The following is a 15,041-nucleotide window of genomic DNA, read 5'->3' as shown; positions in this document are numbered from 1 at the left end:
GAGCAACAAAGGCAAGGAAGAGACATTGAGGAGCTCAAGCACTCCATAGGACCTTCAAGAGGAAGGAAGAGCCGCCATCACTAAGGTGGACCCGTTCCTTGATTTCCTTGTTCTTTATTCTTCTGTTTTTCGAATTTTAGTGCTTATGTTTATCCATGTTTGTGTCTTATGATCATTAGTGTCTTAGTGTCTATGCCTTAAAGTTATGAATGTCCTATGAATCCATCACCTTTCTTAAATAAAAACGTGCTTAATTGAAAAGAAAAAGAATTGCATGAATTTTGAATTTTATAACAGTTTAATTATTTTGATGTGGTGGCAACACTTTTGTTCTCTGAATGTATGCTTGAACAGTGCATATGTCTTTTGAATTTGTGGTTCATGAATGTTGGCTCTTGACAGAATGACGAAAAAGGAGACATGTTACTGAGGATCTGAAAAATCATAAAAATGATTCTTGAAGCAAAAAAAAGCAGTGAACACAAAAAAAAAAGAGAAGCAAAAAGCAAACGAAAAAAAAAAGAGAAAGAAGAAAAGAGAAAGAGAAAGAAAGAAATAAAGTTGTGATCCAAGGCAATAAGAGTGTGCTTAAGAACCCTGGACACCTCTAATTGGGGACTCTAGCAAAGCTGAGTCACAATCTGAAAAGGTTCACCCAATTATGTGTCTGTGGCATGTATGTATCCAGTGGTAATACTGGAAGACAGAGTGCTTTGGGCCACAGCCAAGACTCAATAAAGTAGCTGTGTTCAAGAATCATCATACTTAACTAGGAGAATCAATAACACTATCTGGATTCTGAGTTCCTAAAGAAGCCAATCATTCTGAGTTCCAAAGGATAAAGTGAGATGCCAAAACTATTCAGAGGCAAAAAGCTAAAAGCCCCGCTCATCTAATTAATACTGATCTTCATAGATGTTTTTGGAGTTCATTGTATATTCTCTTCTTTTTATCTTATTTGATCTTTAGTTGCTTGGGGACAAGCAACAATTTAAGTTTGGTGTTGTGATGAGCGGATAATTTGTACGCTTTTTGGCATTGTTTTTAGTATGTTTTTAGTAGTTTTAGTTGAGTTCTTAGTATATTTTTATTAGTTTTTAGTTAAAATTCACTTTTCTGGACTTTACTATGAGTTTATGTGTTTTTCTGTGATTTCAGGTATTTTCTGGCTGAAATTGAGGGACCTGAGCAAAAATCTGATTCAGAGACTGAAAAGGACTGCAGATGCTGTTGGATTCTGACCTCCCTGCACTCGAAGTGGATTTTCTGGAGCTACAGATACCCAATTGGCGCGCTCTCAGCGGCGTTGGAAAGTAGACATCCTGAGCTTTCCAGCAATATATGATAGTCCATATTTTGCCCAAGATTTGATGGCCCAAACCGGCGTTCAAAGTCACCTACAGAAATTCCAGCGTTAAACGCCGGAACTGGCACCTAATTGGGAGTTAAACGCCCAAACTGGCATAAAAGCTGGCGTTTAACTCCAAGAGAAGTCTCTACACGAAAATGCTTCATTGCTCAGCCCAAGCACACACCAAGTGGGCCCGGAAGTGGATTTTTATGTCATTTACTCATCTCTGTACACCCTAGGCTACTAGTTTTCTATAAGTAGGACCTTTTACTATTGTAAGAGATATGGAGAGTCTTTTGATCATGTTTTGATGATTGAACTCACTTTGGGAGGCTGGCCATTCGGCCATGCCTAGACCTTGTTCTTATGTATTTTCAACGGTGGAGTTTCTACACACCATAGATTAAGGTGTGGAGCTCTGCTGTACCTCGAGTGTTAATGCAATTACTATTGTTCTTCTATTCAATTCCGCTTGTTCTTTGTCCAAGATATCACTTGTTCTTCAATCTGATGAAGGTGATGATTGACACTCATCATCATTCTCACCTATGAACAAGGTGACTGACAACCATTCTTGTTCTACAAGCATCTGAGGCTTAGTGAATATCTCTTGGATTTCTGATTGCATGATGCATGGTTGATCGCCTGACAACCGAGTGCTCGCCTGACAAACGAGCCAACCATTCTGTGAGATCAGAGTCTTCGTGGTATAGGCAAGAACTGATGGCGGCATTCAAGAGAATCCGGAAGGTCTAACCTTGTCTGTGGTATTCTGAGTAGGATTCAATGATTGAATGACTGTGACGTGCTTCAAACTTGTAACCTGCTGGGCGTTAGTGACAGACACAAAAGAGGGATTCTATTCCAGTAGGAGCGAGAACCAACCGGTGATTGGCCGTACTATGACAGAGTGCGTGAGCATTAGCTTTCACTACGAGGATGGGAGGTAGCCACTGACAACGGTGAAACCCTACACGAGCTTGCCATGGAAAGGAGTAAGAAGGACTGGATGAAGGCAGTAGGAAAGCAGAGAGACGGAAGGGAAGGCACCTTCATACGCTTGTCTGAAGCTCTCACCAATGATATACATAAGTATCTCTATCTTTATCTTTTATGTTATTTTCGTTCATCACCATATCCATTTGAGTCTGTCTGACTAAGATTTACAAGATGACCATAGCTTGCTTCATACCACCAATCTCCGTGGGATCGACCCTTACTCGCGTAAGGTTTATTACTTGGACGACCCAGTGCACTTGCTGGTTAGTTGTGCGAAGTTGTGTTTATGCCATGGTATTGAGCACCAAGTCTTTGGAGCCATTACTAGGGATTATTTATGTTTTGAAAAGTATTGTTTAATGCAATTACTATTGTTCTTCTATTCAATTCCGCTTGTTCTTTGTCCAAGATATCACTTGTTCTTCAACTTGATGAATGTGATGATCCGTGACACTCATCATCATTCTCACTCATGAACAAAGTGACTGACAACCACTCTTGTTCTACAAGCATCAAAGGCTATAGTGTTTATCTCTTGGATTCCTGATACACGATGCATGGTTGATCGCCTGACAACCGAGTGCTCGTCTGACAAACGAGCCAGCCATTCCGTGAGATCAGAGTCTTCGTGGTATAGGCGAGAACTGATGGCGGCATTCAAGAGAATCCGGAAGGTCTAACCTTGTCTGTGGTATTCTGAGTAGGATTCAATGATTGAATGACTGTGACGTGCTTCAAACTCCTGAAGGCGGGGCGTTAGTGACAGACGCAAAAGAATCACTGGATTCTATTCCGGCCTGATTGAGAACCGACAGATGGATAGCCGTGCCGTGACAGGGTGCGTTGAACATTTCCAATGAGAGGATGGGAGGTAGCCACTGACAACGGTGAAACCCTTGCATGAGCTTGCCATGGAAAGGAGTAAGAAGGATTGGATGAAGACAGTAGGAAAGCAGAGAGACGGAAGGGAAGGCATCTTCATTCGCTTATCTGAAGCTCTCACCAATGATATACATAAGTATCTCTATCTTTATCTTTATGCTTTATTCGTTTATCACTATACCCATTTGAGTCTGCCTGACTGAGATTTACAAGGTGACCATAGCTTGCTTCATACCACCAATCTCCGTGGGATCGACCCTTACTCGCGTAAGGTTTATTACTTGGACGACCCAGTGAACTTGCTGGTTAGTTGTGCGAAGTTGTGTTTATGCCATGGTATTGAGCACCAAGTTTTTGGGATTCATTACCGGGGATTGTTTTGTGTAAAAGTATTGATCACAATTTCGTGCACCACTTACCATCCCCAAACTAATGGGCAAGCCGAGGTGTCAAACAGAGAAATTAAACGTATCTTGCAAAAGATAGTAAAGCCTCACAGAAAAGACTAAAGCACCAGACTTTAAGATGCACTGTGGGCATATAGAACAGCATACAAGACACCCATTGGGATGAGTCCCTTCCGCTTAGTTTATGGAAAAGCTTGTCATCTCCCTGTTGAAATCAAACACAGAGCCTTCTGGGCAGTTAAAGAGTGCAACATGGGAATTGAGGATGCTGGAGCTGAAAGAAAGTTGCAACTGCAGGAACTGGAGAACCTTCGCCTAGAAGCTTATGAGAACTTCAGAATATACAAGGAAAAGATGAAAGCTGTGCATGATCAAAACATCAAGAAGAGAGAGTTCCAACCTGGAGATTTTGTTCTCCTTTACAAATCTCGACTGAGGCTCATGCCCGGTAAGTTGAGATCAAAATGGGAAGGTCCATACAGAATAGAGAAGGCTGAACCGTACGGAGTTTATCACCTAAGCCATCCTTCCAGTTCTGAACTTATTAAGGTTAATGGACACTGCCTGAAGCTATACCATGGTGAGAAGGTGCAGAAGAGCAAGGAGCTTGAGATCTTCCGCCTGGAAGATCCCTACATAGCAAGAAATTGAGCTAGTGAAGCGTCTAACTTACGGACGTTAAAGCAAAGTGCTTGGTGGGAGACAACCCACCGCGGTATGATCGTTCTTTTCTTCACTTTTAGTTTTTCTTCTTTAAATAACTCTTCTCTTTATTAGTGCTTTCGTACTCTTTCAATTACATGTCTTTATCTTTCTTAAAATAAATAAATAAATAAATAAATAAATAAATAAATAAATAAATAAATAAATAAATAAATAAAATAAAAAATAAAAAATTTTCACCGCGCGACGTGATGAGCGGATATTTTATACGCTTTTTGGGGGTAATTTCATGTAGATTTTAGCATGTTTTAATTGGTTTTTAGTAGAATATTATTAGTTTTTAGGCAAAAATCATATTTCTGGACTTTACTATGAGTTTATGTGTTTTTCTGTGATTTCAGGTATTTTCTGGCTGAAATTGAGGGAGCTGAGCAAAAATCGGAGTTAGGCTGAAAAAGGATTGCTGAAACTGTTGGATCCTGACCTCCCTACACTCGAAATGGATTTTCTGGAGCTACAGGAGTCCAATTGGCGCGCTCTCAATGGCGTTGGAAAGTAGACATCCAGGGCTTTCCAGCAATATATAATAGTCCATACTTTGCGCGAAGATAGACGACGTAACTTAGCGTTGAACGCCAAGTACATGCTGCTGTCTGGAGTTAAACGCCAGAAACACGTCATGATCCGGAGTTGAACGCCCAAAATACGTTATAACTTGGAGTTGAACTCCAAGAAAGGCCTCAATTCGTGGATAGCTTCAGTCTCAGCCCCAGCACACACCAAGTAGGCCCCAGAAGTGGATTTCTGCACCAATTATCTTAGTTTACTCATATTTTGCAAACCTAGGTTACTAGTTGACTATTTAAACAACTTTTAGAGAATTATTTTGTACCTCATGACATTTTCATATCTGAATTATATACACTTTGACGGCATGAGTCTCTAAACTCCATTGTTGGGGGTGAGGAGCTCTGCAGCGTCTCGATGAATTAATGCAATTGTTTCTATTTCACTCAAACGTGTGTATGGTCCGATCTAAGATGTTTATTCGCGCTTAATTATGAAGGAGGTGATGATCTGTGACACTCATCACCTCCCTCAATCCATGAACGTGTGCCTGACAAACACCTCCGTTCTACATCAGACTGAATGAGCTTCTCTTAGATTCCTTAATCAGAATCTCCGCGGTATAAGCTAGAATTGATGGCGGCCACTCTTGAGAATCCGGAAGGTCTAAACCTTGTCTGTGGTATTCCGAGTAGGATTCAAGGATTGAATGGCTGTGACGCGCTTCAAACTCGCGATTGCTGGGCGTGATGACAAACGCAAAAGGATCAATGGATCCTATTCCAACATGATCGAGAACCAACAGCTGATTAGCCGTGCTGTGACAGAGCACCTGGACCGTTTTCACTGAGAGGATGGGAGGTAGCCACTGACAATAGTGACACCCTACATACAGCTTGCCGTAGACGTGCTTTACAAACAATTGAGTTGAATATTACATTGCAGAAATTCAGAGGACAAAGCATCTCCAAAACTCCAACATATTTCTCATTACTGCACAACAAGTAACGATTTTATTCTCTTTTATTTTTCCAATCTAATAATTCCAACTGATAATTTTAATTAATATCCTGACAAAGAATAATAAAATAAACATAGCTTGCTTCAAACCAATAATCTCTGTGGGATCGACCCTTACTCACGTAAGGTATTATTTGGACGACCCAGTGCACTTGCTGGTTAGTTGTGCGAAGCTGTGTTAAATAGTCCATTAATATTGGCCACAGAATTTCGTGCACCAAGTTTTTGGCGCCGTTGCCGGGGATTATTCGAGTTTGAACAACTAAAGGTTTATTTTATTTCTTAGATTAGGAAGAATTTATCCTTTTTTTTTACTAGAATTGCATCTTCTATTATACCCTTTTAAAAAAATTTTTCAAAAATATTATTTTTCTTTATTAATTGTTAATTTTCGTGAGTCTAGTGTCTTGTTCTAAGTTTGGTGTCAATTGCATCTTTTATATTTTTCTTTAAATTTTCGAACTTGTGCTCTTTGTTCTTCAGTGATCTTCAAGTGTTCTTGTTTATTTTTCTTGTTTGATCTTGAGTTTTTTCTTGTTTTATGTCTTTTCTTGTTTTTCTTGTGCTTTTTCAAAATATTAGTTTTCAAAAATAATTTTTCTTGATTTAATCTTGTGCCAAACTTTAAGTTTGGTGTTTTCTTGTTAATATTTTCATAATTTTCGAAAATTTTATTAAAGTTTTCTAAAAATTTTAAGTTTGGTGTTCTTCCTTTTGTTCTTGGTGTTCTTGTGAATCTTCAAGGTGTTCTTGAGTTTTTTTTTCTTGTGTCTTGTTCTTAAAATTTTTAAGTTTGGTGTTCCTTGGTATTTTCCCTCCAAAATTTTCGAAAATAAGGAGCATTAGATCTAAAAATTTTAAGTCTTGTGTCTTTTATGTGTTTTTTCTCTTTCATCATAAAATTCAAAATTCAAAAAAAAATATCTTTTCTAACTAATTTTAAAACTACATTTTCGAAATTTTTATATAAAATTCAGATTTCAATTTCAAATTTTTTTCGAAAAATTTTCACAAAATATTTTCAAATTTTTTATATATTCCGTTTTTATTTATTCCACTTCTATAAAATAAATAATATCAACATTCATATCATCTCCCTTGTTCCATCATGGAATTAAGTGGAAATGAACAGTCCAGGATGACTCTGGGGTCATATGCTAACCCCACTACTGCTTCATATGGGAGTAGTATCTGTATACCCTCCATTGGAGTTAGTAGCTTTGAGTTGAATCCTCAGCTCATTATCATGGTGTAGCAAAACTGCCAGTATTCCGGTCTTCCACAGGAAGAACCTACAGAGTTTCTGGCACAATTTTTGCAAATTGCTGACACAGTACATGATAAGGAAGTAGATCAGGATGTCTACAGATTATTACTGTTTCCATTTGCTGTAAAAGATCAAGCTAAGAGGTGGTTAAATAACCAACCTAAGAACAGCATAAAGACATGGAAACAGCTGTCAGAAAAATTCCTGAATCACTATTTCCCTCCAAAACGGATGACACAGCTAAGGCTAAGCATCCAAGGCTTCAAACAAGGAGATAATGAATCCCTTTATGATGCCTGGGAGAGATACAGAGAGATGCTAAGAAAATGCCCCTCTGAAATGTTTTCAGAGTGGGAGCAATTAGACATCTTCTACTATGGGCTTACAGAAAAAGCTCAGATTTCTCTAGACCACTCAGCTGGTGGATCTATACATATGAGAAAAACAATTGAAGAAGCTCAAGAGCTTATTGATACAGTTGCCAGAAATCAGCATCTGTACCTAAGTAGTGAATCTTCTATGAAAGAAGAAGCTAAAACAGTAACTGCTGAGCTCAGTCCTGTAGATCAGGCTAATGAATTCAATCAGCAATTAGACTTTCTAACTCAGCAGCTAGCCGAATTCAAAGAAATATTACAGGAAACAAGAATGGCCAACAGGAATATGGAAGTACAGTTAAAGCGAACAGAAAAGCAACTGTCAAAACAAATAGCAGAAGAATGCCAAGCAGTTCAATTAAGAAGTGGAAAAACATTAAACACTTCACTTCAAAACAGCAGGAAGCCAAGAAATGAACAAATGGCTACTCAAAATCCCTCTGAGGACAATCAGAGCCCAGAGAGGAATAATGCTGGCACTGAACGCCCAGCCCATGCTCATTCCTGGCGTCCAACGCCAGAAACAAGCATGAATCCGGCGTTGAACGCCCAAAGGGAGCATAGTTCTGGCGTTCAGACGCCAGTAACAAATAGGGAGGTGGCGTCTAATGCCACTCCAGCTTCCACCCCTGGCATTCAAATGCCAGTGGGGGATCAGTCACATACAAGTGCTGATAACAACCCTTCTAAAAAGGCTTCCCAACCCACTTCTGTAGGTAATAAACCTGCAGCAACTAAGGTTGAGGAATATAAAGCCAAAATGCCTTATCCTCAAAAACTCCGCCAAGTGGAACAGGATAAGCAATTTGCCTGCTTTGCAGACTATCTCAGGACTCTTGAAATAAAGATTCCGTTTGCAGAAGCACTTGAGCAAATACCCTCTTATGCTAAGTTCATGAAAGAGATCTTAAGTCATAAGAAGGATTGGAGGGAAACTGAAAAAGTTTACCTCACTGAAGAATGCAGTGCAGTCATTCTGAAAAGCTTACCTGAGAAGCTTAAAGATCCTGGAAGCTTTATGATACCATGCACATTAGAGGGTACTTGTACCAAGCAAGCTTTATGTGATCTTGGGGCAAGTATCAACCTCATACCTGCATCTACTATCAGAAAGCTTGGTTTAACTGAAGAAATCAAACCCACCAGGATATGTCTTCAACTTGCTGATGGCTCCATTAAATACCCATCAGGCGTGATTGAAGACATGATTGTCAAGGTTGGGCCATTCGCCTTTCCTACTGACTTTGTGGTGCTGGAAATGGAGGAGAACAAGAGTGCAACTCTCATTCTAGGAAGACCTTTCCTAGCAACTGGCCGAACCCTCATTGACGTCCAAAAAGGGGAAGTAACCCTGAGAGTCAATGAGGAGGAGTTCAAGTTGAATGTTGTTAAAGCCATGCAACATCCTGACACCCCAAATGACTGCATGAGTGTTGATCTCATTGACTCTCTGGTAAGAGAGGTCAATATGGCTGAGAGTCTCGAATCAGAGCTAGAGGACATCTTTAAAGATGTTCAGCCTGATTTGGAGGAATCAGAGAGAATAATAGAACCTCTGAAAATCCCTCAGGAAGAGGAGAAACCTCCTAAACCCGAGCTCAAACCACTACCACCATCCCTGAAATATGCATTTCTGGGAGAAGGTGATACCTTTCCTGTAATCATAAGCTCTACCTTAGAGCCACAGGAAGAGGAAGCACTAATTCAAGTGCTAAGGACACACAAGACAGCTCTTGGGTGGTCCATCAGTGATCTCAAGGGCATTAGCCCAGCCAAATGCATGCACAAGATCCTACTAGAGGGTGACGCCAAGCCAGTGGTTCAACCACAAAGGCGGTTGAACCCAGCCATGAAGGAGGTGGTGCAGAAGGAGGTCACTAAGTTACTAGAGGCTGGGATTATTTATTCTATTTCTGATAGCCCCTGGGTAAGCCCTGTCCAGGTTGTCCCTAAGAAAGGTGGCATGACAGTGGTTCACAATGAAAAAAATGAACTGGTTCCTACAAGAACAGTTACAGGGTGGCGTATGTGTATTGATTACAGAAGGCTCAATACAGCCACCAGAAAGGATCACTTTCCTTTACCATTCATAGACCAGATGTTAGAAAGACTAGCAGGTCATGAATACTACTGCTTCCGGGATGGATATTTAGGTTATAATCAAATTGCAGTAGATCCTCAGGATCAGGAGAAAACGGCATTCACATGCCCATCTGGAGTATTTGCATACAGAAGGATGCCATTTGGCCTGTGCAATGCACCTGCAACCTTTCAGAGGTGCATGCTCTCAATTTTCTCTGATATGGTGGAAAAATTTCTGGAAGTCTTCATGGATGACTTTTCAGTGTTTGGAGACTCATTCAGCTCCTGCCTTAACCATTTAGCACTTGTTCTAAAGAGATGCCAAGAGACTAACCTGGTTTTAAACTGGGAAAAATGTCACTTTATGGTGACTGAAGGAATTGTCCTTGGGCACAAAATCTCGAATAAGAGAATAGAGGTGGATCAAGCTAAGGTAGAGATAATTGAAAAATTACCACCACCTGCCAATGTTAAGGCAATCAGAAGCTTTTTGGGGCATGCAGGATTCTATAGGAGGTTTATTAAGGATTTTTCAAAAATTGCCAAACCTCTGAGCAACCTGCTAGCTGCTGACACGCCATTTATCTTTGATAAAGAGTGTCTGCAGGCATTTGAGACTCTGAAAGCTAAATTGGTCACAGCACCAATCATCTCTGCACCAGACTGGACATTACCATTCGAATTGATGTGTGATGCCAGTGACCATGCCATTGGTGCAGTATTGGGACAAAGGCATGACAAGCTTCTACACGTCATTTACTATGTCAGCCGTGTTCTAAATGACGCACAGAAGAATTACACAACCACAGAAAAAGAGCTACTTGCAGTGGTTTACGCCATTGACAAATTTAGATCTTATTTAGTAGGATCAAAAGTGATTGTGTACACTGATCATGCTGCTCTTAAATATCTACTCACAAAGCAGGATTCAAAACCCAGACTTATAAGATGGGTGTTGCTTCTGCAAGAGTTTGATATAGAGTTAAGAGACAAAAAAGGAACAGAAAACCAAGTGGCAGATCACCTGTCCCGAATAGAACCAGTAGAAGGGGCGTCCCTCCCTCTCACTGAGATCTCTAAAACCTTTCCGGATGAGTAACTCTTTGCCATCCAGGAAGTGCCATGGCTTGCAGATATCGCAAACTACAAGGCAGTGAGATTCATACCCAAAGAGTACAGTAGGCTGCAATCAAAGAAATTGATCACAGATGCAAAGTACTATCTTTGGGATGAACCATATCTCTTCAAGAGATGTGCAGACGGAGTAATCCGTAGATGTGTGCCTAAGGAAGAAGCACAGAAGATTCTATGGCACTGCCATGGATCACATTATGGAGGACATTTTGGAGGTGAGCGAACAGCCACAAGAGTCCTCCAATGTGGCTTCTACTGGCCTACTCTCTATAAAGATTCCCGAGCATTTGTACTTAATTATGACAGTTGCCAAAGATCTGGAAATCTGCCTCACAGTTATGCCATGCCTCAGCAAGGGATCTTGGAGATTGAGTTGTTTGATGTATGGGATATTGACTTTATGGGACCCTTCCCACCATCATACTCAAACACTTATATTCTGGTGGCATTGGATTATGTATCCAAATGGGTGGAAGCTATTGCAACACCCACCAATGACACTAAAACAGTGTTAAAATTCCTCCAGAAATACATCTTCAGTAGATTTGGTACCCCTAGAGTATTAATCAGTGATGGGGGCAGTCATTTCTGCAATAAACAGCTTTACTCTGCTTTGGTTCGTTATGGAGTTAGCCATAGGGTAGCTACTCCATATCACCCACAGACTAATGGGCAAGCTGAAGTCTCAAATAGAGAACTCAAAAGAATCCTGGAACGGACTGTAATTAACCGTAGAAGGGATTGGGCAAGGAGCTTGGATGACGCTCTGTGGGCATACAGAACAGCATTCAAGACCCCTATAGGGACCTCTCCATACCAGCTTGTGTATGGAAAGGCATGTCACTTGCCAGTGGAACTGGAACATAAGGCCTACTGGGCAACCAGATTCCTAAACCTTGATGCCAAGTTAGCTGGAGAAAAACGATTGCTTCAGTTAAATGAGCTAGAGGAATTTAGACTCAATGCTTTCGAGAATGCAAAAATTTACAAAGAGAAAGCAAAAAGATGGCATGATAAGAAATTGTTATCCAGAGTCTTTGAGCCGGGGTAGAAAGTTCTGCTATTTAATTCCAGGCTCAAATTATTCCCCGGGAAATTAAAATCCCGGTGGAGAGGTCCATATGTGATTACAAGCGTATCACCATATGGATACGTAGAGCTTCAGGATAATGAATCCAACAAAAAGTTCATTGTTAATGGACAGAGAATTAAACATTATCTTGAAAGTAACTTCGAGCAAGAATGCTCGAAACTGAGACTTGATTAGAGCTCAGTGGTAGTCCAGCTAAAGACAATAAAGAAGCGCTTGCTGGGAGGCAACCTAGCCATTTACAAAGTTTATTTACTAATTAAATAAATTTCCTTTTTTTTTACAGGTATGTGTCCAAGTATCTTCAAGGTAAAATAGCAATGAATTCACAGAGTTACAGGGGAATTTGGAAGTTCACTGGCGAAAAAAAGCCAGTAAGAAACATTTTGGGCGTTGAACGCCCAAAAGAAGCACCCACTGGGCGTTCAACGCCAGTAAGGGTAGCCATCTGGGCGTTAAACGCCAGAAAGAAGCATCTTCTGGGCGTTAAACGCCAGAAAGAAGCACCTTCTGGGTGTTTAACGCCAGATTGACAGCATCCTGGGCGTTCAGAAAAACGCTCAGTGACAAAGGACTTCCTGGCGTTCAACGCCAGAAAGATGCATCAGCTGGGCGTTGAACGCCCAGGAGAAGCAACATTTGGGCGTTAAACGCCCAAAACATGCAGCGTTTGGGCGTTTAACGCCATGATGGTGGGGAGGAGGTAAAATTCATTTTTCTTTACAAATTTTCTAATTTTTATGTTTCAATTCATGATTTCTTACATCAACATGTTTCAAAATGTCACCCTTCAAATCAAATTAGTTTTCTAAGAACCCTAATTTCTAAAATCCTTTTTTTCAAAAATATCAAATATATCTTAATCCATAAAGACATATTGTTTTCCAATCCAATCCAACTCTTTTAAGTTTGTTTTCAAAACTCAATTATCTTTTTAAAATCTTTTTCAAAATTAAAAAATTCAGATTTATCTTTTTAAATATCATTCATATCTTTCTCTTTTTAAAATATATCTTTTTCTTATCATATTTATCTTTTATAAATCATATCTTCTATTTTATCTTTTTCTTATTTTCGAAATTTCCTACCCCCCCTATATATTGAATTCGGCGCCCCTCTCCTCATCACCATTCCACACTTGATCTCCTCCTATCCCTCTCCTTTCTTCTATTTTGCTTGAGGACAAGCAAAGCTCTAAGTTTTGGTGTGTTTATCCGTGATCACAAAAACATACTCATTAAGATCATGGCTCCTAAAGGAAAACAACCCACCCCAAGAGGCAAGAAAGAGAATATTCCAAAGCCACTTTGGAATCAAGGGAAATTCTTAACTAAAGAACATTCAGACCACTACTACAAAATAATGAGTCACAGATCAGTGATCCTGGAAGTCAAATTTGACCTGAAGGAAGATGAATATCCGGAGATCCAAGAGCAAATTCGAAACAGGAACTGGGAATTCCTAGCCAATCTTGAAACGAAAGTGGGAAGGAACATGGTTCAGGAATTCTATGCTAATCTATGGCAGACAGACAGGCAAATAATAATTGGAGCTGCTCTCTATGACCATCGGACCTTAGTCAGAGGAAAGATTGTTCATACCCATCCTGACAAAATCAGGGAGATCTTTAAGCTCCCTCAACTGAAAGATGACTCAGACTCCTTTAATAGGAGAATGATGAGGGTAAATAAAGGTCTGGACAAGATTCTAGAGGATATATGCATCCCTGAAGCCAGATGGACCACCAGCACGATTGGCATCCCAAATCAACTCAAAAGAGAAGATCTCAAACCAGTAGCCAGAGGCTGGCTGGATTTCACTGGGCGTTCCATACTGCCCACCAGCAATCGTTCTGAAGTTACCATTAAAAGAGCAGTGATGATTCACTGCATCATGTTGGGAAAAGAAGTAGAAGTCCATCAACTAATCTCATGTGAACTATACAAAATAGCAAACAGGAATTCCAAGGATGCCAGATTGGCCTATCCAAGCTTAATTTCTATGCTTGGCAAAGATGCCGGAGTGAAGATGGGAATAACAGAGTATATCTCAGTTGAAAGGCCAATCACTAGAATATCAATGGACAGACAACAGCTGCAAGATGATCCAATCAAGAGGAAAGCACAGGAAGTTCTCCCAGAACTTCCTCAATTTAAATATTGGGAACATATTGAAGCATCTATCTCCAAATTGCAAGAAGCTATGGACCAAATAAAGGAAGAACAGAACAATCAAAGTAGCATGCTATCCAAACTGCTTAAGGAACAAGAAGAGCAAGGGCGTGATCTAAGGGAACTGAAGCGCCAAAAATTAATCCTTGAAAAGCACCCCACAGACTAGAGGAACATCTACTTCTCAAAACACAGGTTGTTGAGTTCTAATTTTAGCTTTAACTCTGTGATAGTGTTATTATAGAAATTTACCTTAGGAGATATATAGTAGTAGTAGTAGTAGTAGTAATTAGTATATCTATTCTGGTTTTATTTCCAATTAAGTTATAATTTATTTTTCTCATCATCAGCAGGCATGAATAAAATAGTAGATAATTAGAATCAAGAAGTAATTTTATTTTTTCGAGTTCTTAATAATAAAAATTATAATTAACTATATGTGGTGGCAATACTTTTTGTTCTTTGAATGAAGGCTTGAATAGTGCATAATTTTTATCTTGAATTTTATGAATATTGGCTCCTGAAAGAATGAGAGGAACACGAAAAATATTATTGATGATCTGAAAAATCATGAAATTGATTCTTGAAGCAAGAGAAAGCAATGAAAAAAAAAGGAATAAAAGCCAATAGCCCTTAAAAGCAAAAGGCAAGGGTGAAAAGGATCCAAGGCTTTGAGCATCAGTGGATAGGAGGGCCCAAGGAAATAAAATCCGGGCCTAAGCGGCTAAATCAAGCTGTCCCTAACCATGTGCTTGTGTCATGCAGGTCCAAGTGAAAAGCTTGAGACTGAGTGGTTAAAGTCGTGATCCAAAGCAAAGGAGTGTGCTTAAGAGCTCTGGACACCTCTGGTGCACGAAATTGCAATCACACTTTTGCAATCCCACACAACTAACCAGCAAGTGCACTGGGTCGTCCAAGTAATACCTTACGTGAGTAAGGGTCGATCCCACGGAGATTGTCGGCTTGAAGCAAGCTATGGTTATCTTGTAAATCTTAGTCAGGATATCAGAAATTATCAGGATTGATTGTGA

Source organism: Arachis stenosperma, chromosome 9, assembly GCF_014773155.1.
Source record: "Arachis stenosperma cultivar V10309 chromosome 9, arast.V10309.gnm1.PFL2, whole genome shotgun sequence".
NCBI lineage: Eukaryota > Viridiplantae > Streptophyta > Magnoliopsida > Fabales > Fabaceae > Arachis > Arachis stenosperma.
This window is presented reverse-complemented; position numbering follows the sequence as displayed.